Source organism: Mustela erminea, chromosome 6 (genome assembly GCF_009829155.1).
Source record: "Mustela erminea isolate mMusErm1 chromosome 6, mMusErm1.Pri, whole genome shotgun sequence".
NCBI classification, from domain to species: domain Eukaryota; kingdom Metazoa; phylum Chordata; class Mammalia; order Carnivora; family Mustelidae; genus Mustela; species Mustela erminea.
In genome coordinates this window covers 60,468,428-60,493,502 of record NC_045619.1, presented here as the reverse complement: position 1 = coordinate 60,493,502, position 25,075 = coordinate 60,468,428, and the positions used below count along the sequence as shown (strand labels likewise).

The window sequence follows — 25,075 nt, the reverse complement described above, 5'->3', positions numbered from 1 at the left end:
TCAGCTAATAAAGGAAAATGATTATAGTTTGCAAAAAAGGCAAAGTCATTTAATAATCCATATAACTGTCTATTGTAGGACTTTGCATAATAATTGTAATTTAGCTATTAGGGATTCTAAAGGCAGTTATCAGTCATACTCTACAATTCTGGGGGAATCACGCAAAGCCTAAATTATTGAAAGTTTTTTAAATTCCCAAAGAAAAAAAAAGACACACTATAAATTGGAAATATACTTTATAATGGCAATATATTATTTCAAATCAAAGAAGAAGGTCATCATAATTTTCAAATGTATACCAAACAGATTGTTTTTCTTTCTTTTGGATAAAGATACAATTTAAGTTTACTTTTACTAATGGAAACCCAAGTTCTTCTAAGGAGGAAATTAGCAGACTGTAAAGTGCTGTTGCTATGTGGAATTTCACAACATTTAGTAATCCTGGAACCACTAAGCATAAAAATTTAAGAAAAAAAAACCAAAAAACAGAACACTGAAGATGAGTAGAGATCAAATTACTTGCCATGATATGAAAGCATGACTGAGTTACTGCTGTAGTATTCAGACCATTTTATAGGACCAAAGATGACTACTTAATAACTAGACACTTGGAAACATTTAAACACATATAAAATTAGACTGGTATTTTTTCCAGATATAAATTTACTTTCAAGGTAATAAATTATTCAGTTTTGCATAATTTGAGTATGGTTCTACACATAAACACATTTGGGGGTTAAAATTCTTGGGTTGAATTGGAGGTAGAATGTTTAATTCATTCAAACAACAATTATTTAAAAAATAACCAGTTGGTTGATTTTAGTCAGAAAATTTTAAGGCCTAGACAAAAAGAAGTCTATGTTTTACTTATGCAATATTCTCCACAATAAGAGCGATTTTGAGCAAAACCTGCTAAGAAGTAGTTTAAAAATTATGGAATTTGATCATTCTAAATTACAATTTATTTTTTTAATAAACTATTTTTTTAAAGTTTAATATATTTATAGAGTAAGACTAACGCATGTGTGTGTTTCTGTATATAGATAGACTACTATACATGTATATCGTATGTATATGTAAGTATGTTACTATTTAATCCAATAACCCATTCAGTCAAAGGAACACAAAATATCAAGTGAAATAATGGCAAAGAAATAAAGGAAATAGCAAAATAATTTTAAAAAGGAGGTTTAACATATGTGAGAAAAGTTGCATTCAAAATTACAAAATTGGTGACAGATTCCAGGATGGATCCCCTTAGAAGAGGAAAAAAAAATAGTGCAATTATAAAATGGGGAATGACTGGGTGCATATAAGTGTTAAAAGAATTGGTTTGTAGCTATATAAAATGAATAGCTGCTTATCAGCTTAGCATTATAGTTAAAATAAGTGGGCATGAGACAAAAATGAAATTGAACAGTTCAGAAGAAATGGAAATACAACAGATACTATGAGATAATGTTCCCATTTGTCTCAGCAAACATTAGAATTTGAAGAAGAATTAGTGGACATCTATAAAGTATTAGAAAATTGAACTAGGAGGAAAGTTCACAGAAGGAGAATTTTTTACCAAAAACAAAATATATGTTCTTTGGGTGTCTTATTTTATAACGTGACTAACATGCCAACTTAGAAACTATATATAAAATAAAAAAAAGATATTTTGAAAAAATCTATTTTCTCCTACCACATTTTGTCTTGTTGAAATAAATATGTTGGTTTGTGACAGTCTTCTAAGAATCGGGACTAGAACAGCAAATGCTTATATTACTTTTTTTTCTTTAACACCAGTGGCTGTGTCAATTATCTAGTAGAGGACACCAGAGGTTGTTGAGGGAAAATGATGGAAGATAAGTGCAGAACTTTGATTATGCTCTTTTACTGAATATCTTTAAGTAAATTGAATTTCCCCTATAAGGAAAATATAAAACAACATAGCTTTAGTAATTTTATTTTACCTTTAGAGAACCACTAGTAAGGAATATCTATGAAAAAACTTTAATTTGTACACACTGGCATATATTTTTTAATCATGAGGATTTCACTGAGACATTGACTAGTTAGGATGACTGAATCTGCCACTTTCCAGTTTTCTATTGAAATTCTAATTTTAATTTGAATAATGACAGTTTATAATAGCATTGAAATTTCATATAACAGAAATCAGCAGAAGCTCAGTGTTTCACTAAGTGAACTGAGAACTGAAATGAGGGAAAAATCATGGTTTATGTTTGTGCTACCTTCTTTACTGAAAATGCATAATTTGCCTGGTACAGATAGCTACAATATGCTGCCCTTTCCTTAAGAAAGTGTATACACAGCTTTGCATAATTGGAAAACTGGCCATCTTCTCTTCCTTCATGAACATGGTTCTCTGAAATAGCCACATCCCTTAATTTCTCTCACTCAGGACCCACTACCAAACCTTCTTTTCCTTTTTCCTTTAAACATTCACAGGCAGAAGAGTAAGAAGAGTGGGAGTGGCAAACTGCTTCTTGGCCAGGACAGTGTTTATGGGTAAAGGCAAACACAGAGAGAAGTAGAGATTTGGTTGCTGGAAATGTTAGGGCAGAGGCTCAGAGATTTGATTTACTATGATTCGCATGTTGTATTTTTTTAAAAGAAAAACAAAACAAAATAATTTGTGTCCTGTTACTCACTACATATGATGATGGCAAGTTTAGGTACCACCTCTCACGGCCAACTAAATCAATCCTGATTATGTACAGAAATTATGCTGAGTTGGGCACAATAGCCAGACTCCTGGAGTTGAGACTAGAGAGAGAGAGAGCTACACCATTCCCTTCCCAAAATAATAATTAAGAGGGTTATAAGATAAGGAGAAGACAGGTGCACCATATTTTGGCAAATCAGACCACAGAGCATCTTTCTTTTTATAGGGATCAAGAGACATCAAACAAACAGATAAATCCCCCCACCACACATATACATTAAAAATAATGGACTTTTGAAAATGTTCCTTAAGACAAAAACATAGCAATATTAATTGGAAGGGAGAAAGTATATATCTAGAAATAATTTTAAAAATAAAAATTAGAATAGAACTAGAATAGAAAGTCTAGAGCAGACTTTAAAATCTGCATTTTTGGTAAGGAAGCGTAGAATCGGCATTTCAGAACATCATATAACTGGCATTGATGTAAAACAAGAGAAGATTTTTAAGACCATGAAGAAAGACAAATAAATGAATGTATTAAAAAACATATAATGTAAATATTATAGATGTGAAGAATATAATTAAAATAATAGTCATTATGGTAGATAATACTTATTCCTGGACTATAAACTTAGAAATCCACAGAAGCAATAATCCCTATCCTGGTAGTACAAACAGATAAACTTCTACATCTCAAATATGATTCGGTGTGTTTTAAGAAAAAGATACAGGGGCATTTGGGTGGCTCAGTGGGTTAAGCCTCTGCCTTTGGCTCAGGTTTTGATCTCAGGGTCCTGGGATTGGGTTCTCTGCTCGGTGGGGAGCCTGCTTCCCTCTCTCTCTCTGCCTACTTGTGATCTCTGTCTGTCTGTCAAATAAATAAATAAAATCTTTAAAAAAAAGAAAAAGAAAAAGATACATATACTAGTCTCTCAGAAAGTAAAAGCATGTAAAAAGTAATTGAAAAAACTCAGCTGACTTAAATTTCTTTGTAATTATATAAACAGAAATTACTTAAAGAAAAGTAAAACTTCTAAAGAGTTTTGAGGGTAACTGGCAAAATTCTAGTTAAAAAGACAGCTGAATTCTAGTTAAAATGTGAAAGCAAAAGAAAGATATTTTCAGATATGCAAGGGTTCTAAAAATATTCACAATTAGTGTTATTTAAAAATTATCAAAGTTTCAGTTCTAATAAATACAGAATAATTGAAATTAAGAATTTAGGAACTAGAAGGCTATAATATAAAAGCAATTGTGGTAGGTCTAATTATATGCATAGAATGATATATGTGATATTATTTATTACCAATGACTAAAATGATACTTGTAGAAATCTAGGCTGTGAATAATCAGAAAAACAAATTATTTCAAGTAGACTTTGTTAAAGCAGAGAAAAATTTCGGTAACACTATTGTCTAAGAATATGGTCAAGCTAGTTACAGTAGAAAAAATAGTTATGTGGACTATATAATCATTTTTTTTTGAGTATATGCTAGGTATGTAGCACAGTGCTAGACGGCGTAAACATATTTTATAAAAAGATAGGAAGTGCACTGCAAAGAAGATATTGTTATCTTATTTTACATGGCTTACATCTTTTACACACCTGAACAGAATTAAAAAGATTAATCTAGATCAAAGGCCAGTTATTGCCTGAGCTGGAATTCACGAATAAATGTAGCTGGTTCTAAACATCTCTCTCCACCTCCTCCCTCAATACTACTGAAAATTCTATACACATGTTAAATCATTTCTCCAAATGGTTTTGAATTATACAGGGAGATGCCTGTGTTTTGGTAATAAAAATAAAAGCAAGATACAAAAGTACAGGTAGGTATGACTTTATGTACAAATGTATCACAGAAAAAGGGTTACAAAAGAATATACCAAATGATCATTAGCTCTTCGATGACTATCTCTTTGTGTTTTCCAAATTTCCTATAAATGAACATTAATCACTTTTGTAATTAAAAGACAAAGATTATTATTTTTATTTCTTTTTTAGATTTTATTTAGTTATTTAACAGAGAGAGAGCATGTGAGAGAGGACAAGCAGGGGGAGAAGGAGGCAGAGGGAGAAGGAGAAGCAGGATCCCCACTGAGCAGGGAGCCTGATGCAGGGTTCTATCCCAGGACCCTGGGATTGTGACCACAGCTGAAGGCAGATGCTTAACCAATTTAGCCACCCAGGTGCCCCTAAAGATTATTTTAAATTTACAAATGTTGAAAGAGTTTATTGAGCTGATTTACAGTAAAAAATTAGGGATTATATGGATTATCTATGAATTACAAAAACCTCAGCAGTTTACCCTTATTATTAAGATCTTATAGATCTTTATTTTTTAATCTAAGTCAAATCCCAAAGCTTATTAATCACATAGATTTTCTATTTTACAGGTGGATTTTCTTTTTCCAATTTTCCACAAGAACGTGCTATATTTATAATTTGGAAAAAAATAAAGAATATGTACTTTTTGTATCTTTGATCAAGATAATATACATACAATAAAATGCCTATATTTTATGTGCACAGTTCGGTGAATTTTAAAATATTTTTTAAAGATTTTTATTTATTTATTTGACAGAGATTACAAGTAGGCAGAGGAGATAGGCAGAGAGAGGAGGAAGCAGGCTCCCTGTCGAGCAGAGAGCCTGATGTGTGGCTCGATCCCAGGACCCTCGGACCATGACCTGAGCCGATGGCATAGGCTTTAACCCATTGAGCCACCCAGGAACCCTGGTTCTGTGAATTTTAACAAAGGTATTCATCTGTGTAACTGCCATCAAATCCTGATTAAGAGCATTTCCATCATTTTGGAAACATCCCTTGTGGTCCTTTCCAAGCAATCTGGAAACCAATTTACCATTTTTCATAAACATAAGTGTAACTTTATAAACAATAATAAGAATATGCAATTATTATAAACAATAGAAGGAATATTCAGTCTTTAGGAGATGACTACTCCCATGTCACATGACTTCAAGCTCCAAGACATGGATTACTTGTGTGTCCTGTTCATTACCACTTCCACAGGACTTAACCGCAGTGCCTGGCGCACAGTTGGAGCCCGTAACACACTCACGGAATGAAATTTGAATGCATTTTATCTGCAGGCACTTATGTGAGAGATTTTAGTATAAATCACTTTTCAGTGACCTCCAAACTGGTGACTCTTTCTAAGTAATTCAGTGTTGAAATGGACCTTGAGAAGGCTCGTCGCCAGCAGCAGCGACTCCATCAGTTGTAAGTGCTTCCGACGACAGCGAGGTGTTTGATACCAGATGTCAGATGTCATGGTGCCTATTTTCTCAATCCTCCCTCTTCTGTACTACAGATGACACGATTCCTTCTTGCAGGTATATCCATGGTAACCCCAGCTATGACCTCAATCAAATAGGAATTTAAGAGACTACAAGAGTTTTGTATTACTATGTGAGAGAACTGCTCATGCATGGAATCTGTTCTTTATCTAAAATTTGCAGTTGCTGGGGCCCCTGGGTGGCTCAGTTGGTTAAGAATCTGTCTTCAGCTCAGGTCCTGATCCCTGGGTCCTGGGATCGAGCCACATTTGGGGCTCCCTCTCCCTACCCTCGATTGTGAACTCTCTCTCTCAAAAAATAAAATCTTAAAAAAAAATGTGCAGTTGCTTATGTAACTCACTATGTCTTTCTCCTTGTGCAGCTAATGACCTTTATGTCAAGGTACTTGTCTAGGAACTGGTGAGCCACTAGGTCCTAGTACGTGTGAAACCTACACCTATATTCACTTTAAAAACAAATAAAATAATGTTGATCAATAATCTGTTATGGGCCAGGCTTTGTTCTAAGCTTTAGAGCAAGAGCAGCAAACAAAACATAAAACTCCATACCTTCATAAAGCTTATATTTCAGTGGGAAGACACAGTGATAAACCAAATATGTAATTAGACAGGATGTTGGATAAAGATGAATCCATAAGGACTACAGAGAAAAGTTAGTCTGCCAAAAAGGACAGGCATGTGGCAGGAATGGCTGGGGAGAAAAAGATTCTGAGCTATTTTAAATGAGTGTTATGGAATTTTTGAGCAGATCTTTTGAGCAAAGATGCAAAGATCACCAGAGAAGCATTCATGGAACAAAACCACTTTGTCGCCAACCCACCCCCCCGCCCCAAACACACACCCAGTCCAGAGCGGTGTGGTTTATTGGGTCTAGGGCCAGGCAGGCTGTGGTGGGGTGGAGAAGCTCTGAGTCGTAGTACTCTAGGAGGATAGAGGTGATGAACCAGGGCCGCCTGCCGCCTGAACTTGCAAAGCTTTCCACCACCGCACTATCTCTGACCCGAGAACTGTGAGGCCAGGCCGTCCTGGGCAGGGACTTAAGGATGACCTTGGCGGAGTCCAGCTCTAGCTCTCCAGGTGGCTGGAGTATAGCCACCATCATCTTCATACGGTCCTCAGTGAGCTGGTTCCAGGGCTTATGCTGCCCCGTGGGCTGCCGTTCTCCATCTGGTCACGAATATCCATGCGACTCTTCAGGTGCACCTGTCAATAGCCCCGCTCAGTGCACTTGGACTTCTGCACCACCTTGGGCCCTCCGATGTGCACACCCAGCTGCTGGCAGAAGTGGGGCCGACACTCTTGGTGGCTGCTGGCCACCAACTTCAGCTGGAACTCTTAGGGGAAGGGCTGCTTGCAGAGCTCACTCCTGAAAGGCCTCACCTGTGTGGGTATGGTTGTGCTTGTCCAGGTTGGCTTGAGTACAGAGGGTCTTGCCACAGAGGTGGCCCCAGAAAGCCTTCTTGCACATGTGCATTCGTAGGTGCAGATTGAGATCAGCCTCCCGGGTAAAGTTGTGGCTGCAGAACTCACACACAGATGGCCTCTCCTTCCAGTGCAGGCTGTCTCTGTTCCAGGCTGGTGCCCCCATTCCTTGCACATGAACAGCTTCTCCACAGGGTGCTTAAAAGCCTCCAGCAGCTGCAACTCCCTTGGGACACGAAGCACTTGGCGCGGGGGTGGGAGGGGGGACAGACGTGGGGCTTGGCAGCTTGGTGAAGCTTGATCTTGGGACTCTGCAAGGCCCCCTTTGTGAACTGCTGGGGGCAGGAGGAACACTTGTCGGGCATCTTTCTTCTCCATGTGGGACGCCAGGTGCCACTACAGCTCTGTCCTCCAGCGGAAGGTCTCCTGGAATACCGAGTACCTGAAGACCTGCTCCCAGCCCTTCATGTAATTTCGTGGTTTATGCTCCGAGAGTTTCTCCTTCTGAAAAGAACACCTTACACATTGGAGACACTGGAAGGGATTCTCCCCAGTGTGTTTCCTGTTGTGGACTTTTAGATTATATTTGCTAAGGAACTTCTTTGACAGAAAGAGGAAGGCCTGACTGTCCTTTCACCTGTTTCTTAAGTGCCCTGAATTAAAAATAATTAATTTCCCAAAGTGACATATTTTGAAGTGATACATTCTAATTTCCTTCAAAGGAGTATGGATATCTTCTAGGATGATAGGGGTTGGGTGCCTATTTTTAGAGTAGAGTATGTGTGTTGGCGGGGGGAGCAGCACCTAGAGCAAGTATTACAAGCTCAGTGATAAAAATCCTCTATGGATTTGAGAGCCGACTGGAAAGTCAGAATAGGACAGCAGTCAGAGGGAAGATGATGGCCCAGTGTGGGGAACAGACTGCTTGGCCTCAGTAACAGTAAAAAATATAAAGAAATTTATAGCATGTGGGGACCTGCTTAGAATTACCAACGAATGTTTCATATATTCTTCTAGCCCGGAAACTTTTATGTTTACAGTTGTTTCATAAATATCTCATTACAGAAACTCCTAATCCTTTACCCAGTTTTAGGATAAAAGATGCGTGCATGCATCTGGAATTATGAAGACAGACTGAGTGTATGAATTTTGCAAAGGCAGGCTCAGTCTAACTCACAAATCAGTAGGAAACCATCTTGACAGTGTGCATCAGCGGCTATGTCTCTGGACTTTTTAAATCCTCTTCTTTCGTTATTACTTTTGCTTTTATTTTTAACATTAAAATTGCTTGTGTTTTTACTTCTAAGTATCTAATATAAAAGTCGTTATCTCACCCTGCTCCTTTAAAACACAGTTATAAAAGCATTTCTTGTATCACCATTAAATTTATTAGTTTCAGTGATATATTTTGTTCCATGTACGATAGGAAGTTAATAGGCCTCGTGAACTGTATCTAGAATGCAAGTTGTACCGGTAGCATATTCCAACCTCTAAATGCCTTTCATGTCAGCATGAGAGATACCATCGAGCATTTGAAAGCTCCGGCCTATTTATAAAGATACCATCAAAACCTGCCTGATGTAGCTGACTTATGAATCAATTATCTGAACTACACCAAGTGATGTATCTATTCTGAATTTTAGAGTCATATATTTGAAGCTAAACTACAAACAGATAAACTATTCAACAGCCTATCACGATTCTTATCTTCATGTTTGTATCCATCAAATGTGGGGAGAATAAAAGCAAAATTTTAGAGATTTTACTGGGAAGTGTTTAAAAAAAAAAATCACACCAAGTTCTCTCTCTCTAGCACACATGCACACACACCTGGCTGTCAAATTACTTATGACCTGAGGGAAAATGAGCACAGATCAAAAAGTAAAATTTAAATAAAATCAAGTGCACAGGAAGGATTACTCTTGTTGTAAAGGAGAAAATAACAATTGGTAAAATTTATTCTCATGAGTTCTATGTCTTAAATGGTTGAGTAGTGCTGTGAACAGAAATGACATTGTTGTTATAAAAGTTACAAAGCCACTGGATGTGGAGAAGGAATGGTCCTGTTTCATCCCAGATGTTGTCGAAAATTAGCCAAACCTAAGAGAGATGTGTTTCCTTTCTCTTCCGTGTCTAGGCGATACTTCACAAGATATATTCAATGTAAGGAGCTATATTTTGTTTGTAAATATTAATTATGTCACTTATATCGCTTGCCTTGGAGGATTCAGCTTTCAGGAAAGTGTTCCTCACGCTGACCAACCAAACCCATGAGAAATGGAAACATTAAGGTAACAATGGATTAATATAGACTGGGAAAAGTAGCAACTTTACTTAATGAATTATCTTCTCAAAACAAAAACCTGTGTAGGATACCAAACTGATATTAGAAATTTGCTTTTCTGCACAGAATTATAATAAAAGAAACTCAACTTACTGCTTCCTCGAAAGTAACTGCTAAGGTGAAAGTAAAAAATAAGAGGCAGGTCGGCAAAAATGCTGATGAAGGCATTTGGAGTTTAAGACAACAAGATTTCCAAAGTTGTGTTCCCTATAGCAGAATCTCCTGGGGAGAGGGTGTTTGCTGTGAGGGGAAGGAGTTAATTCAAAATGCAGAATCATGTGTTTGGAAGGGTTGAATTGCTATGTGTACACCTGAAGCTGACATTGCTCTCTGTTAACTAACTGGAAACTAAATAAAAACTTAACAAAATGCAGAGTTCTGGGCCTCACTCCAGATTTACTAAATTAAAATCTGTGGGCATATCCTAGGAATTAGTCTTAATATATTTTTTAGCACTTCTTAGGCACACTCCAGCTTGAAAAAACTTTTTTGTTAAAGGGGGAGTCAAGAAGCTAGCATGGTAAGCAGGAGACAGGTCAGGAATGGTGGCGGCATCACGATAAAAGGTTTGGTATTTACACTGAACATGGTGGGCAGCCACTGAGCAGGAGAATGATGGGCACACGTGTGTATTTAAAATATTATTCTACTTGCAGGATAAAGAAGGGCAATGCGAAGAGAAGCGTGAAATCTGGGAAACCATAGTCAGAAGTGGTTGTAGGGATGGGAAACCATAGTCAGAAGTGGTTGTAGGGATCTAGTCCCGAGATGGTAGTGGGTCGCACTCATCATAATTAAAACAATATTAAAAGCCATAGCTAATATTTAGTGAACCACTATGTGCCATAAAAAGTGCTTTCTAAGCATTCTCTCACTTAAATTTTAAAACTACCTTATAAGGTAGGTAGGAACTCCTACTATCCTTAAACAGACAAAAGAGAAAACCTCAACACAGTAATTAAATACTTTATATGATTAGTAACTGGTAAGACAAGGATTCCAGTCCACATCTCTCTGACTCACCTGCCTATATTTTCAACTGCTGTGATATTGTCTAAAAAGTGAAGCAGGGACGCATCTGCCTTTGGCTTGAGGTCATGATCTCAGGGTCCTGGGATAGAGCCCCACAGGGGGCTCCATGCTCAGTAGGGAGTAAGCTTCTCCCTCTCCTGCTGCCCCTCCCCCCTGCTAGTGCTTGCTGTCTCTCTCACTCAAATAAATAAAAAATCTTAAAAAAAAAAAAAAAGTGAAGCAGCAAATTAGGGAGATACAGAGGAGGCAGACTTGACAGGACTGATGGTTGCTTATATGACAAAAAAGATAGGGAGGCCTGAGATGAGGTAGATTTGAGGTGGATTGTGACACTTTCCACGGACATAGTAAGTGCAGTAGGAAGAAAAAGCATATATGCAGTTTGGGGTTTTGAGTTTATGATGTCCCTGGAATATCCATGCAGGCAGACGAACACAACACTTTGGGTTTCCAGATACAAATCTCTGTAAGACTGTAGTTTGAAGAGTCCGATGCACAGCGAAGAAACTCAAAATCTTACGAAGGGATGTTAAGGCTTGAATGTAGTGAGAAGAAAAGAAGGCACACTACAGGAAGCCTTAGGAACACTCACCAGCTGAGGAGGAAGTAACTAAGAGTGTCACCACAGGAAATCTTCTCCAAACTGGGTCCTTCTGAGAGTGACACTAGTAATAAAGATAGTGAGGTGATGGACATTAATGGGTTCTGACCTGGGCTGGTCAGGACATAAAGCCACCCTGCTCTATGGAGACTAAGAAATGAGCATTTCAACAGGCAGGAAAAAAACAAAACAAAACAAAAAACAGCCAAAAGTGTTAACATGGAATCCAGAAGCATCTACAGTATCATTGTAAGGTTTACGTGCGCATAAACATATTTGCTCTCAGGAAGCCCGATATTTCAGTCACGAGTCATCTTCACGGTGAGCGCACAGTGAGTGGGAAAAATCACTTACAGAGTGCTGCCTTGTCTGGCTGTCCTAAGTGTCACATTCCACATAAAGATAAAATTTCTAACTGGCTTTGAATGGTCATTTCAGTGAAAATGTCATCTCTTTTTTTCTGCCATATTCTTCATTTGTTTTGAAAACTTACAATAACACTTTTTTCCTTTTTTTTTTTTTTTAGAGGGAGAGGTAGGGAGGCACAAAGAAAAAGGGGGAAAGAATCTTTAAGCAGGCTCCACACTTAGCACGGAGCCCCACATTGGGCTCGATCTCACAACCCTGAGATCATGGCCCGAGCCAAAGCCAAGAGTCACACTTATCCAACTGAATCAGCCACACACATCTTATTTTTCACAATATGTTACAATATCTTAATTTTGGGGATGCACTAAGGAATCGTGATAAAGAATAGTTTGCCTACTTTATCATCTGCTATCCAGAAATGATCTCACATTGACACTTCTAGGAAGATTTGTGCAGATCACTTATCCAACCTATTGTTACCTGTTTTTGCATTTATTTCAGAGTGTGGTATTTTCACAATCCTATTTCAAATTGTGGGTTAAGCCTTATTTCATTTTGATATCCTGATAGGAACTTGGTGGTATGATTTTCTTACAATTAATGGAGACAATATTCTCAGAATCAATTATGTCCTTTATTAGAAGAGGAACATCATCTAATAACTCAGCTTAATTTTTTCTTCTTCCATAAACATCTCCAGCATACTCTGGCCAAATAGTCTCCTGTTTTTCCTTTTTCATTCTGTGTAGTATTGGTGGTTATTTTTCCCTACATAGCACTTGGGGTATTTTGTAACTGTCTCTTAACACATGGAATATCCCTTGTTCATCATATCCCTTGTCCTCCATTGTGGATGTACTCAGGTTTTTATAAATATAAATCCAGAAAAACCAATCTTTGATATATGTATAATAATAATCTTGTGACACCCATAGTAGAGGAGGACATTAACATGCACCGTTGAAGAATGTAATAAATACTCAAAAAACATTTATTGAAGGGATTAAATTCTAGGATTATTCAAGTACAGAATAATATCTTGTATAAAGCAGATACAGAAATTTTCAGTTTGCCCTGATAACCTACTGTGGTAGGAGAGTGCTTGATATTAAAATGCCTCACTCTTTTTTCTGCATTTGTTATTGTCATTTCAGGATTTGCAAAATAGACTGTACCACCTTGTGTAATTGGGTAAGCCTTAGTAAAGAAATAAATAAATTGACACTATGTACAGACACAGTACAGAAGTAGTGTGTAAATATACTTTAACTAGCAAAGCATGTACAACTAATTTAAAGTTTATTATAGCCTTAGAAAGATTAAAAAATATAACAAAGGTCATTATAATAGGTCTACCTTTGCACAGAAGCTAATGAGAAAGTTCTTTCAGGGTGCATGGGTGGCTCAGTCAGCTGAGCAACCAGCTCTTGGTTTCTGCCCAGGTCATGGTCTCAGGATCATGAGATCAACCCCTGGGTCTAGCTCTGCACTCAGTGGGGGGTCTGCTCAAGGTGCCTTTTCTCCTCTCCCTCTGCCCCCTCCCCACTCATATGCATGCACTCTCTCTCTCTCTTGAACAAATATATCTTAAAAAGAGAGAGAGAGAAGAAGATACTATTCCTTCTGCAGCGCCTGGGTGGCTCAGTCAGTTAAGCTTCCAACTCTTGATTTGGGCTCAGGTCCTGATCTCAAGGTTGTGAAATCAAGCCCCGTGTTTGGCATGCAGCTGCTTAAGGTTCTCTCCCTCTCTCTATTCCTCTGCCCCACCCTGTCCCGCCCTCTTCCTCTTTACAGAAAAGTATTCTTTTTCACGTCTGTATTGAAAGCAAAATATTATGTAGGACAGCTCCATTGCTCTTCATGAGGAATTGACATCAAGAGATTTCGGAAGCATAATTTTTTGGTACCTGGGCAGCTGGTAATCCTGTGTCCCAGTGCTCCTTAAAAAAAAAAAAATAATAAAAGTCTAGAGCTGCAAAAGAAATACATTTAACATTTAAAGATATATAGGAATGTACAAAAATTGAAATATTGGATTTGTGGTATGAAATAAAATTTGTGACCCTCCAGAACATATTTCTTTGGAGGTAATAAGTGTGATGTCTTCAATACTTAATGTAATCTCATAAATCAAAGGAAATTAAAAACATTAGTTACTCCACATAAAATGAGTAAAGACCACAAGGAAGAAAATATAAATAACCAATTAACAGATCAAAAATTATTCAAGTTTCTAGTAACCAAAAAAATTAAAATAAAAATACTGAAACATTTGGGCTTGTCTATCATATTGGTAAATGTTAAGATGAGAATAATATTCAGTGCCAAAACCAGGATAGTGAGTCTGGCATTTCCTGCACCCCACTGGTAGCATACACATTTATTAAACTTTAGGGAAAATTAATTTGTCAATATGTATCAAGATCCTATGCATGAAAAATCTGTTTTTTTTTTCTATCTATGTGCATGGCACTGTGTAGACTTAGTATATTTTATTAAAAAATCAAATCAAATTATAAACACAGCAGAATGCTTTAGATAACTCTGCATTATTCATTTCTTCTGACATAATTCTTTAATTATTACTAAATTTTGAGGAGAGAACAAGAAAATATATGTATGTTCCCTTTTTCCACATATTTGTTCAGTTCTAAGTTATACATCCTATGATTTTGTCTAAATTTTCAAATTTAGAATAGTCAAAACTATATCAAAATGTAGGATAGTTTACATTTCTATAATGTTTTCTTTAAATGTTTAAATTATTTCAGTTATGTTTTTATGTGAAAAGGAGAAATGAATTCTAATTTTCTTGTACCATTATGTTATATACATATATATATATATTTTTTTTTTCCACTTGATTACAAAGGTAAATTTATGTCAAAAATTATTTTTGAAATTTAAATGTTATGTTTTCACATGGACATATACTTAAAACTATGAAGAAAGTGATTTCTTTTTTTTTCCATAAGACCTATTCTTTTGACCTGGGTCTGAATTATAGGCAGCATTTTATTCGTTGTACTCTAATTTTAAAAAATATAAAGGTTAAAAAAAATAAGGATCACATTTACTTCAATGCCTTGTCCAAGCTGACTTTTTGGTAAGAGTTTTTACTCCCTCTGGGGTACTCTTTATTTCACTGGTCTATTTTAAGGACTAAATACACTCCTTGGAGGTTTTAAAGTTCTTTTTTTCATGTTTTAAATTTCTACTGAAATTGGAAAGAAGAAGAAATAATACACAGGGAAATTATGCCTCTTTAACTCCTTTAAGACACAAAGAGGCACACACATAAAACTGTCATTTGAAATAATATTTATATCTTTTTGCCATGAAATACTTAATATTTCAGGATTCGTTTTACAAATTATTTTTATTTAATGAGACCTGTAGGAAATTTTAAGGTATTCAACTAGTTATTCAATTAATATATATGTTAATTTTACAGGTGTGCATACTTAGTATAAATATTATCTATTTTAGTTTTATACATTTAATGAATTCCACAAAGTTATTTATAAAACTTTACTTCATGTTTCTAACCATGTATGTGACTATACATTTTTCATATAATCACCTGGTTTGGTCATTTTATTTTATAGGTATGACACTTATTTAATGAATGTTCTACAGTTACATATTTATGCTTTTTCAATTTTGTTATACTATGTGTTATATGTGTTATTACACACATTATATGTGTTATTAAACATGTATTTTTTCATAGAATTATTATGTAAATAAGATAACATTCGGGAATAGGAGAAAATGTCAAATAATCGCAATGGTTTAAGATGTTTGATACCTCTTGCCAAATTACTTTCCAACTTATACCATCTCCAGGACTATCAAAGGTATGATAGTACCTTTGCTTATCCATTATTTCTTTGCTTTTCAGCATCTTCTACATTTGGTCCTTAGGAGATTTTTTTTCTTATGGTGAAATTCATTTTCTATATTTCAGAAAATTCATTCTGCTACAGAGGAAAGGAGAATGAATAGAGTAACCTACATGTTAAACTGTGGTGCATGTTAGAAAGATAAAGTGGATCGTATATCTGACTATGGAAAGGGATGGGAGAAAGCAGAAATACCTAACTAATATTCACAAGGCACTAAATATACATGAGGCACAAGGGGCACTAAATATTCATGACATACTAAATATACATGAGACATTCAATATTCTTGCAATCTAAATTCAGCCAACATTTGATGACTGCCATCATGGCCCCGTGAGCCCTCTGCCCTTGCAAGGCACATTCAGACCTGTTTTTGTCCTCGTGTTCATACCATCCTCACACCACGAACACTGCAAACCCCAAGAATCAGGTAGTGTCCTTTCAATTTAATTGCATTATATCCTTGGCCAGTTAAGCACCCATCTCTTTTGCTTTGCTTTGTGCTGTGTGCTCTAAATTAGCTCAAGTCATTCATTTTGTTCTGTGAGCCTTTCTGGTCCCTCATCTCTAGGGTAGTTTGTCTGGTAGCGTACTTGTACTTGGAGGTTACTTTTGTGTGAAGATAATTTTCTGCATGACACTTTCTTACCGTTGTGACTGTACATTTAAGTACTTTTCATAGATTTTAAACATTTGTAGGGGGTTGGGTTTTTTCTGTTTTTGTTTTTGCTTTGTTTTGAGAGAGAGTGTGAGTGACAGGTGGGGGTGGGGTAAAGAGGGGCAGAGGGGGAGGGAGAGAATCTTAAGCTCCATGTCCAGTGTGGAGCCCCATGCTGGGCTGGATCTCACATCCCTGAGATCACGACCTGAGCTGAAATCAAGAGTGGGATGCTTAATGAACTGAGCCGCCCAGGAGCCCAATCTTTTAACAAGTATTTAAGTGTATGGTACAGTATTATTAACTGAAAGCACAATACTGGATAGCTGGCCTTTACAATTTTTCATGTTGGGAAAGTCACCTTTTTTTATGACATTATTTCCCCCCTATATCTCACAGGAGTTCTGGGGATTAAGGAGGACAATAATGAGAGTATGTTTTGCATGGCAGAACCAGCTGTACGAGAGTAAGGAATTTTAGTATTTGGATTGTCATACTCTTTATTCTTGGCTTTCTGTTGGTGCACCAGAGTCAGCTGTTTTTCAGCAGTTTTAAATGTTGATAAAATACTTTTTTACCTCACTCTGTAGTAGTATAATGCCATAATGGTGAACATACAATTGTATTATATGTAGTTAAAGGTGATGGTGTTTGCAAGAAAGCTCCTTGCAAAGATAGTTTCATTTTGATATATCCATACGGATATATCAAGGACGAATGAACAATTCTAGGTTTCTTCTTTGCTACTGTTGAATTAACAGGAAATACATAGAATGTGTTAGCTGCTGCTATTAGAATCTTCCCAGATTATCTATACCTATCTATATCTATATCTATATCTATATCTATATCTATCCTGGGAGGATTATATATATTTATATATATAAATATATAAATATTATATATGTGTGTGTGTATATATATGCATATATATATATATATATATATATATATATATATATGCAAGAATCCTCCATAATCTTATATGGAGATTAGGAAGTACATAGGAGAAAGGCCTCACCAGTATGACAAGTGAGGATGACAAGCTATGGGCACATGGGTGGCTGTCTCCACTCGGAAGAATAATTCTCTGGTATTTAGAGTAAAACTTTTCCCTTCCTAGGCACCAAAGAACACCAAAATGTTCTTTCACCCTTTCAAACTGAAACAGGGACCGCATACTTATATAGTAAAATTAAAGTTGTAAGACTCTTAGATCAAGTGAAGTACTTTTATAGAAGTACTCACTGAACACAACCATAAAAGAGATGAACACCTAGTGTGGTTCCCACAAAATAAACTTTATCAACTGATAATTTAACTGTAGTCTTGAAATAAGAGTGGTTTTATTATTAGTGGAATATATATTTCTTGAGGAATTGAGAGCTTGGAATTAAAAATAGAACAGATGTCCTAGAAGTCATTTAATCTATACATCCACTAGGTTTTAATTAAAATCTTTTATACATACTATTTGCAAAAAGTACTTCTGTGGTAGCCATTGTATGGATGTTTTCTAGTTTATGGTTTCACGCATACTAGTACCTAACAGTTTCCCTAGTTCCTTAGAAGAGTATCTTGACATAAAAGTCATTAGCTGCACAAGGAGGAAGACATAGTGAGTTACATAAGCAACTGCACATTTTAGATAAAGAACAGATTGCATGCATGTGTGGTTCTCTCACATGGTAATAAGAAACCTTGGCTGTCTCTTAAATTCCTATTGACTGAGGTCACAGCTGGGGCTACCCATGGATATACCTGAGCTTGCAAGAAGGAATCATGTCACTAGCAGAGAGGAGGAAAGACTGAGAAAATGAGTACCACAACATCTGATACCCGTTACCAAAGAATTCGCGGTCAGCGGGGCACATACAACGGAAGCTGACGTACTATTTCTGCTGTTGGGGTAGGGATACATGGTCTTGGGATTCATTTCAGCATCAAGTAACATTCAAAAGAGTCTTCGATTTGGAGTCTACGAAACACTGAAGAGCAATTTTTACTATCTTTACTAAAATTTCTCAAATGAGTTGGTGAATACATTCTGAAATAAAAGAATGTATATGGCATGTCACAGAGTCAAATATGTTAAAAATCCACCTACCTTTGCTCATCTCCATGAAGTTCTAAATATTGCAGAAGTCCCCATTCCTGACTAACCTTTCTGATTTCATCCAAAATGTTTTTCTCTCTCAAAACATGAATTCCAGCTTTATAATATTATCTCCTGTTTCTTTTATATTATATTGGAGACTGATTTAATCCTGCTCTGATGAAGCAAACTCTTCATCATCCATTATTATGAATGACTCCATAGTTTCAGCTAGAAACTTCCATATAAAACAGTGAGGTGAAGTTTGCTCTTTGTCTCTGTCATACCAGCCGTATAAAAATGCCTTGGGATTGTAAATTTTCTCTTCTTTTGGTTTTCTTTCTTTTTTCCTGTAATTTCTTATTCTTTTTCCCCCTTCTCCTTTATCTGTTTTCTTTATGTCATCTTTTCTTCTCTTTATTGTTTTTTCCTTGTGTAGATCACAAAAGTTTTCACAAAAGCAAAATGTAAATTAGCCATCACTTAAAGTCAATAATCCTTACCACAGCCTGAAATGCTTTCTGTATTGCCTTCCTGTGTCAACCTGCTGGAGCTTATCTAATTACAGGATGCAAAGTCCCTGAGAAGGATTAAAGTTAAGTCTTGGTATTAACTGGGGTGACAGTCACAGTCATGTAAACTTCACCAAATGTACCCAAAGCACACACACTGCCTCTTCTTTCTCTTTGTGTCTGTTTTTCTCTTTCTTTCTCCATTCCAGATCTCTTAGTTCATTCCTGATGGTTACTTCTAAGTAAAATTATATACATATACATATATGGTGAAAGAAAAAAGGTAAAAAACAAACGATCATTGGATCATTGGATTTCTGGAATTTAGGGATGTGCCTCACCAGAGAGTTGTGAAGGTAATGAAGCTGTTTTGAGGCCCTCATTCTCGTTGTGTTCTTTGAAACTGCTCCCCTTCTATTTGTCTCTGTTACGTTTACATTTAATGCTTTGCGGGTGGAAAAATTTAGACACACCTCTTTTCAAATTAGACCTTCACCCTTACCAGCGGCTCAATACCTTTCTTTGTCAGTTGTCACACCTTGAAAATAAAAATAACAATGTCTATTTCATCCAATTGGAGGCATTAAATCAGAGAGAATATCTGAAGGACTTCAGGTAATATAAAGCAAACAAGAACCAGTCCACACCTGTTTCTTATGTCCTCACTTACCTTTCTTTACTGGAATATATTTTCCTGAAAGGGTCTACTATCAGAAAGCTAAACTAAAAGGAGAAGTTTTGTCACTGAATTGGTTGTCCTGAAAGACTTCAATTTTAAGCTTTATATGTAATAAAAAAGTATCAAATTTATTCTATATTGAAGGGGATACTAAAATGTTTGAGCTGGTAGAATTGAGATAGAATTTCTTTCAGTAAATCTTATCTGCTGGAGAGGATAATGTTTGAATATTCAGTTTTATTAGTCAGAAAGCTTCTTTCACTATATTCTTGTTAATAAAATCATTTAAATATATGAAACATGAAAGAAAAGTGAAACATTATGGTTTCCAAATCTTTACCTGGTTGTAGATTATCAACATCTGAATATCACAGTTTTACTTTAAACACAATGATGTTTTATATCTTGTGCTAGATACCATAGGAACCATTAATCTCTATTTCTAATAAAACTTCATAACTAGTTAAGTGTAGTTGTTAAGTAATTTCTTTTTATAGTAAAAGCTTTTACAATTAACAAGCCAGACACTGATTCAAGTCATTATCAATTTCTCTGTGATTATTATAGCTTCCATAATAATCTGCACTCTATTAACATGGATTTGGCTGTACTTTAAAGAGCAGCATCATTAGCTTTGGTTTCACAAAGAGATGAGAAGAAAGTAGACTTTTAAATTCACGGGGTCTCAGGGTTACAAACTAATACTAGATCTCTCGGACCAAAGACACAATTCATGGTGTACTTCATTTTGAACACAACTTATTTTTGTTCCAAACTAGCTTTGGGAATTTGTATTCATTAATCATCTTTACAATTGTCTACTTTTTATTTAGATTTCAAATTTGAACAGAGTAACACCTAGAAACTCTGCAGTTACACAGCAGAAAACCTACTTAGTTATAATTAATATTTATCATCCAAAGAAAAATCGTCCCCCTAGGGGCGCCTGGGTGGCTCAGCTGGTTAAGCCTCTGTCTGTGGCTCAGGTTATAATCTCAGGGTCCTGGGATCGAGCCCCACGTCGGGCTCTCTGCTCAGCAGGGAACCTGCTTCCCCCTCTCTCTCTGCCTGCCTTTCTGCCTGCTTGTGATCTCTGTCTGTCAAATAAATAAATAAAATCTTAAAAAAAAAGAAAAAAGAAAAATCGTCCCAGAAGGGAAGTCCAAGAGGTACAGTCATGCCTCAGATATTTTGTAAATGTGGTTGAGTCTAGACAAATAGTGACTAGGTAAGACAATAATGATATTCTATTAATTGAACAGATTAAAGTTCAAAACACAACTAAACATCTAGAAAAGAGCATGCGTTTCCAGAAGATTCAAGAAAATGATTAACTTTATACATTGTTACACATGAATTTATAAGTTCTATGTTGAGGATTTCAGTTCTGTTGGAGCTAGATTAGTTCTTGGTGGATCAGCATCCTCGTCTAATATAAAGAAACAGAAATCAAATACATATAATTAAATACATGAAATAAAAATGAATGAAATACATCTGACAGAAAAAACACAGGAAAAAAAAAACACACACATCTGTTTGAAGGAAGTAGACAGTTTCTGGACAAAAGGAACCAGAGAGAATTCTGAATGGAGAAAAACTCAAAGATCAAGGATGGCTTCCTGAACACCCGAAACCCCCAGGGCATCTACTAGGCAAGGCATTTGGGGCAGCTGGAAGTCTACCGCAAAGCCCAGAGGAGGGTTTCTGAAAAAGGATGGGGAAAACAAAAGAATTACGGATGGAAATTTACAGACTCATATACATAGCTCATAGTTAATTTCCTTCAGTACATTTACCAAATGCTGAGGTTGCATGGAGCACAGGTCTAAAGTTTTGTAGAAGAATTTTGAAGAATGTACGAGACTGTTACTGTTCTCATGAGGATAGAGATTAGAGGTTTTCACTGATACAGGAAAACCCCACAGAATACATACTATTTTTATTTAAAAGTAAAAGCAAAAACAAAACAGAAACCTGGGAAGCCGTATAAATCAGAGGTGGACTCAGCCTTACTAAACTTCAGCCCAGCCTTGATTTGACATAATCTCTGGTAAGAGTAAGATGATCAGCCTCTTCTCTATCTGATCTGTGAAATGAAGGAGAGAACTTTCCAAGATACAGAAAATAAGGCATGAAAATAGCATACAAGCCTCTAGACTATTTTAGAAACAAAGTGTCTGGAATTTGGTCAGAGGTTAAAAAACATGTCAAAAACCAGGATCATAAGAACAAAAGCCAAAGGAAACAGAAAATATAAATGGACATCTATGTAAATGCTGATAGACATATATAGATAGATAATAGCTAGACAGATTTAACCAAAGTGGCTAGAAACATCTAATACTAAATTAGATACAGTATAAGATTAGAGAACTAAATGATATGACAATAGAAAATATTTGAACATTTGTATTACAGAAAAATTATGAACATTGAAAAAAAAAAAAGTGTTGTAGAAATAGACTTAAAAGCATTACTATTGATGAAGTCCAGAAGTAGAGGAAAAAATCAACCGGAACCGTTAGAATTCAAACAAAATTAGAACAATACATTATTGGAAAAATTAGTTAAAACACATTCAAGAAGTACCAAAATACTCCTTCAGTATGAATATAATGGTAACTCTACCTAGGTATATCCCAGTATGAGCACTGAAAATCAAAAATAACAAAAAATAAAAGCAGGCAGAGAAACAAAATCTCATTTCCTTCAAAGCAACAAGGAAGCTGATGGCTGACCTTTCCATGGGTGTGATGGGAGCTGGAAGAAATTGAATTAAATCTCCAAAGTGCTGGAAGCAATTAACTCTCACCTTAGCAATCACATATATCCAGTGAAAATATTTTTCAAAAGCAAAGATGAAATCGTTTTTGGACAATTAAAAACTGAGGGATAGTTCACAAGTTTAGAAAAACAAAAATTGAGACAAATTATCACTAGATAATCTGTAACAAAAGAAATAGGAAGTGAAGTTGTTCAGGCAAAAGGACTTTCTAGCAGAAAACAGAGCTATGCGAGAAGGAATGAGAACCCCCAGAAAGGGCACATATAAGGGCAAATACAAATGAATATTGATTGAATACTGATTTACAAAATAATGTAAGGTCTTACAAATTTTAAATATCCATGAAATATGATAAAAAATGGTAAATAAAGTTGAAGTTTCCTAGGGTCTAGTATTACTGAGATAGTGGAAAAAATGGTGCCTGGATGGCTCAGTTGGTTAAGCAGCTGCCTTGGGCTCAAGTCATGATCCCAGGGTCCTGGGATTGAACGCTACACCAGGCTCCCCACTCAGAGGGGAGCCTGGTTCTCCCTCTGCCTGCTGCTACCTCGCTCATGTTTTCTCTCTCGCTCCCTCACTCTCTCTCAAATACATAAATAAAATCTTAAAAAAAGAAAAAAATGAAATAAAATAATTATATTAGACTATGAAGTGTCAAATATAAAATATTTTAAAAATATGTAATGACTACTAAATAGGGAGTACAAGATAAATTAGAAAACTAGCAAGGTAAATCTAAATAATAAAAAATTTTAAAAAGATTTTATTTATTTATTTGACAGTGAGAGAGAGAGCGCAAACAGGGGGAGTGGCAGGCAGAGGGAGAGGGAAAAGCAGGCTCCTTGCTGAGCAGAGAACCCAATGTGGGCTCCATCCCAGGACCCTGAGATCATGACCTGAACCAAAGGCAGATGTTTAACTGACTGAGTCCCTGGGAACCCCTAAATAATAACAATTTTTGATTTACACATAGAAGGGAAGAAAAGGGAGATAAAATCACAAGACAAATGAATTAAATGCCACAAAAATTTTGATATATTTAAAAACCCAAATACATCAATATGTATGTTTTTATGTAACTGAACCAAAGGTAGAAGACATAGATTGCCAGACTTCCTAAACAAAAGAAAACTACAGCCTGGTTATAAGAAATATTTTTAAATGTAAGACATTCTTACAAGATGGAAAACAACAAAGCATGCAAACACTAATCAGAAGAAAGCCAAATAGCCCAAAAAATGGACTCAAGGCAAGAAGGACTTAAATTGTTGTATTTCAAGATATGTTTCAAAATATGAAGAATCTGTCAAAAGTTGACAGAAAACAGACAGACAAATGCATAATCCTAATGGAAGACCACGTTAAGCAAAAAAAAAAAAAAAAAGAAAATGTACAGATTTTATTATAATTAAGAAATTTAACCTTTTAGGCATATAGATAGTATATGGATTCTTTTCCATAGCATATATAGTACTTCCTCAAGTTAACCATGCACTGTTATTAAAATTAAATGATTTAATTACTGAGGGCATGGTTTCTGATTATAGTGAAATTCATCTAAATGATAATCAGAAAATTCTCTATTTCTCAGAAATGAAACAAAGTGCCAATAAATAACTGAGAGATCAATGAAAGAAATGTGGTAGAAATTGGAAAAAAGTCAAATCAAATGGAATAATGATATGACTCTTGAAGTAATTTAGTCACACAAACAGGAACACTTTTTAAGTTTCTGGGTTCAATTAAGCCTGACAAAGGAATTTAAAAGGAGAAAATTACTGACAAAAGTTACTGAGCAATGTAAATGAAAAAAAAAAAAATCTCAACAAAGAATACCAATAGAATTTAAAAATATATATGCATATATTCGAAGTCTATAAGTGTGTATTTATGAACACTATATAAATACTTACTTAAAATTTACTATGTATATGTACATATACACACATACACATATGAAAATCTAACAAACTAAAGTTTATTTTAGGGTTGAAAGGTTGGTTTAACATTAGAAAAAAATAATCCATACAACTCACCACATTTTAAAAGGGACAAAACTCATTCAATCAACTTGATAGTTACAGAAAAGATAGTTGACAAAATTCAGTGTACTTTCCACAGTGTACTGTCCCCAAAAAACACCCACAAAAAAACCTTTTAACAAATCAGGTGTAGCAAGGTACTCCCTGAAGCTGAAAGGAAATTCCTACCAACAGCTCCTGCAAAACAGAAACATATATTTGATGAAGACTTCATGAAAGGAATGGCCCCTCCTCTTGCCATTACTGAATATTGATTTGAATCATGTCCATGCCCAAATAGTCATGAAGACGAATGCTCAGAGCAGCAGTATTCTCCAAAGCCACAAACCTGGAAACATTTGCAATGTTCAAATGAACTAGAATGTATAACTTCTGGTCTGTTCACTCAATGGAATAGAGTAACATAATAATGACAAATAAACCACATTTACCCACAATGACATGAAGCGGTGACATGGAAGAATCTCACAAACAGAACTTGAATGGACAAAACATAGCACAAGAGTGTGCACATACATTACACACATTATATGCTGTTGTGGGTGCAGAGAGTGTGTGCACTTGGGTGATGTAGCTGGAAGACAATAGAAGGAGCTTTGGGGGTGTAGATCATCAGATCTTTTTTTAT

At 35.7% G+C, this 25,075-nt stretch overlaps 1 non-coding gene and 2 pseudogenes across 1 annotated transcript; 1 reads left to right on the top strand and 2 right to left on the bottom strand.

Moving 5' to 3' along the window:
• Positions 1–6,986: 6,986 nt before the first annotated feature.
• On the bottom strand, positions 6,987–9,931 carry LOC116593497 (annotated as a pseudogene).
• Positions 9,932–13,558: 3,627 nt separating this feature from the next.
• On the top strand, positions 13,559–13,707 carry LOC116594631. Its single transcript, XR_004287338.1, has one exon. It is a non-coding gene; the product is annotated as a U11 spliceosomal RNA (small nuclear RNA).
• Positions 13,708–21,218: 7,511 nt separating this feature from the next.
• LOC116593496 overlaps positions 21,219–25,075 on the bottom strand; it is a 29,161-nt pseudogene continuing 25,304 nt past the window's right edge.